The sequence below is a fragment of the Betta splendens genome, chromosome 16, assembly GCF_900634795.4.
Source record: "Betta splendens chromosome 16, fBetSpl5.4, whole genome shotgun sequence".
Taxonomy (NCBI): Eukaryota; Metazoa; Chordata; class Actinopteri; order Anabantiformes; family Osphronemidae; genus Betta; species Betta splendens.
In genome coordinates, this window is record NC_040896.2 from 8,563,128 (window position 1) to 8,566,824 (window position 3,697).

General features: G+C 48.0%; 1 protein-coding gene across 1 annotated transcript in view; it reads right to left on the reverse strand.

Moving 5' to 3' along the window:
* The window catches only part of ica1 (islet cell autoantigen 1), a 6,990-nt gene extending 6,662 nt beyond the window's left edge, over nt 1–328 (reverse strand). The window contains exon 1 of the mRNA XM_029129617.3: nt 12–328. The gene's annotated coding sequence lies outside the window, so the exon portion shown is untranslated. The remainder of the gene's footprint in view (nt 1–11) is intronic.
* Between the last annotated feature and the right edge of the window lie 3,369 nt (nt 329–3,697).

The following is a 3,697-nucleotide window of genomic DNA, read 5'->3' on the forward strand; positions in this document are numbered from 1 at the left end:
CGCTACTGTACCCGCAGGATGAAGCACAAAGACACGGCGACGGGTCCTCGGAACCAGGCGGCGCGACGAGCTGGACGCGGCCGTCGCAGCCGAAGCGAGATCGACGCCTCGCTCGCCCCAAAGTGCGCAAACCCGGCAGCGGCCCGCAGACGCCCAGATGAAATCCCGCAGTGTGAAACGGTGGCGCACGAAGCTGGCGGCCTGAGAACATGTAGAAGAAGCGTCGTCTTGCTCCTCCGACCGCCGCACGGACAGCAGCAGCTCCGGCAGGTGACGGACGCGGCTGCTCGCTCACCTCAGCATCGTCCGTGCGCACCGGACGACGCTGACGTCATCCAGGCGCTGCGCGGATGATTGGCCCGAGGAAGCACGTGTCACGCTGCGACGTCTGTCTCACGCAAACACCGCTAATGCTGCGTGAAAGCAGGAGCGGTGCGGTGCATTACTGTAGTATTTGTCCTCACTGTGCAAACGGCCGCGGTGAACTATGGTTTTAGCAGCAAAATGCACGAAAAGTGCAGGTCTCATCCTGATGAACTGCGTAATTTATGTTAGAAGCTTCGTATGCTTGAACCCCTTTACTATTAAAGGTCGGACTGACGTGTAATTAATTATATACTAATTATACTGTAGCTTGTACATTTATAAAGTTTAATTTAAATAATAATTAAATCTTTACATCTTAATAATATCACACATTCTTAATCTAAATGTGCCAATTTGTCAGATTTATGTAGCAGAGATAAAAGTACTATAACCTTAAAAATAAACTGCAAAGAAGTACAGTAAAATAGAAATACTGTCTTACGTTCTACTGTGTAAATTATATTGCTGTTTTGCTGTTTTTAACTGATTTCAATTTGTAGTTCATTTTCACATTATGCAGTTATTTACCTAGTTAGTTGAGCTTTGTTGCTGTCTGGAAACTTTCCTTTCACCAATTTTGAAACTAATACTATAATAACTAAACGTCGGACATCTGAACTTCAAAAGGCAGTTGAACATTTAGTTGAAATATTGTCGGATTACTGGCTTCGCACCTTGTGTGGAAGGAATGACGAACAGCTTTAAATCTAATCAGTTTAAAATATGTTTTTTTTTTCAAGCAACAACATAATTTGCTGTTGGATTTCTTTTGATTTTAGACTTTTGCTTGAAGAAAACAAGGCATTTGAAGACGTCACCTCAGCCTCTGATAAGCTGTGACTGTAAAATAGCCTCAACTGAAAACACTGACCCCAACGCTGTAGCGGCGCGTGCAGCCGTCCAGTCCTCCACGTGTTCAGTTCCCAGTTCGACCAAAGGATGGCAGTGTAACACAAAGCAAGGCTCCGCGCCTTAATGGTCTCCTTTCCCCCGTTTGGGCCCCCAAGCTTTCATCTGTTGGCTTCAATTTATTTCATCACACTATACTGCAGCTGATCTAATAGCATGTACATTTTGTTGTCACCTAAAGGGAATTTCTTGTCACGCTCCAAATTGATGTACCTGTTTGTAGCCTTGGACAGTATTTGTGCTTCACAGTCAGCAGGCGTGTGTGAGCAGCATACGGCTCAGGTTTACACACCCAGCGCCGAGGCTGCTCTAAACACAAGGCTGTGCTTTTATATTTGGAAGGTGTTTTATGTAGAGATAATTTGATTACAAGCGAGGCAACGTTGAACCCTTTTGATCCTCAAGCACCCTGAGGTCACCGTCTGCACAATGCAGCTTGTTTTCATCCTCAGCGAGCTGGAAACATGGCAGCGGCGTGTGTGTGCGTGTGCGTGCGTGTGTGTGTCGGGGCTTTTAGTGGTATCTTCTCTGACGGACCTCGGCGCTCTGACCTCTGACAACGTCTCAAGGTTCCGATAGGAGCGGTAAAGACGCGTGTCCTCCTCCCCATCTGATCCTCTTCCTGCTCCTACACGCCTTATCTCCTGCTCCATGATGGTATCGGGGCACTTTGAGTTCACTTAAATAAGACAGGAAAACAATTACAGCTTTAAATTAAGTGAAACCACTGGGGAGATTAATTCAATTAACAGACTCTGAGAAAGTCCGTTCTCCTATTGATTAGGGTCGTGCGTCACTGTTGGAGTTTGTCCAATTTTTTCTTGCTGTAACTTGTTTGCTGTGGCTCATTGAGTGTAGGGTTGCGTGTGGAAGCTGTAGCTGACGCCGAGACGCCAAAACCCGCTTTTTCTAAACAAGACCTGGGACCTGCCCTCATTATGACTGTTTGCAACCTCACAAGTGCGACCGACCCGACCTCAAAAATTGCTCAATTGACTTTTTCCATCTGCAGTTATGTGTGGTGATGGGGAACCATGACATTTAAATTTGCACCAGTCCAATGTGATCTCTTGCTCGTCGCGGGTTTTCGACACAGGCTATAGCTCAAAACAGGTCACAGGATCAAAAGTGTCTGTTGCCTGAAGGAGCCACTGAGTCGATCCTTTCCATTTCTGCACCAAATGGTGTTTTCTCCCCCGTTTTCTTTCTTTTAATCTTTCTTCTGCTCACATGCTCTCTCTCTCTCTCTCTCTCTCTCTCTCTCTCTCTCTCTCTCTCTCTCTCTCTCTCTCTCGCTCCCACCCTCTCCCACCAGTAACTTGCTGGAACACATTTAGATCCTGAGTAGAACTCCTCAGTGCCCACTCATCACTCTGCGTGGTGTTTGAAGATTACTACGCTCAGAGACATCCTCACTGGGCATCCAGGCAGCTTAGAGGCCAAAATCCATAATCCCTTACCCTTCATGGGAATTCTCCATGCACTTCAACATGCTGAAATACAGCCCCGCTGCTGCAGCCACTCATGGTCGAGGAACTACTGCAGCCGGAGGCTGAGATAGATGGATGACATGTCTCAATGAATGTGGTAGAAGTGGAGAAAGTTAGATTTAAAAATAAGTTATATACCTTAGATAGTTTCTGTCCAGAAATCTAATCTAAAGGAATGATTCTGGCGAGGTGTTTCTCTAATGCATGCATGTGTATTACCAGCGCCAGAACAAGCACGGGTTCTGTGCCGCACACACACCTGCACCTTTCCTGCAGCCGCCTCGCAGATTCTCCTCTGAGCGTGAACACGTGTGATTTTTTGACTTATTAATCTGCATGAACGAGTAATATGTAAAGTTCAGCCGCTGCAGCTCGAGGGCCGCCGGGTTCCGTTTCTCCCACTCGAGGCTGCACTCCAGCGCTTTGTTAGTGTGCTGTGCTAAAGCCCGTGTAATAGCTCAGGGAGGTTGTCTTGGAGCAAACAGGAATAATAAAGGCAATTTCATATTCTCATTATGAAAGTGCTTTTTTTTAACCCGAAACCATGTGAGTGTTTTTGATGTATATATTAAAGTGTAGAGAGAAAAAGAAGAGGTTGGGTTCTATTCAGGCAGACGCGCTCCTCTGGTGAGTTCCTCCGGGTCCAAGTGATGAACCTGCTGGTTGATTCTCAGGCAGGTTGCAAGGACGCCGCTGTGTGTGTTCCGTTCAGCCGTGACTCGGACTCATCGCCGGTGTGAGCGCCCTCGGTCATCGAGGAGCCGGCGCGCGGCCCGGCCCGGCCCGGCCCGGCCCGACCCGCGCCGCCGCCGCCGGCTCCGTGGCATCGGGCATTGAGGGCAGAGCGTGTCGCGGCGCTGGCACCGGCCTGAACCCGTTCAAGGTTACTCTGTGATTTAATGGTGATGCATTTTTTAAAACCGCATCATCCT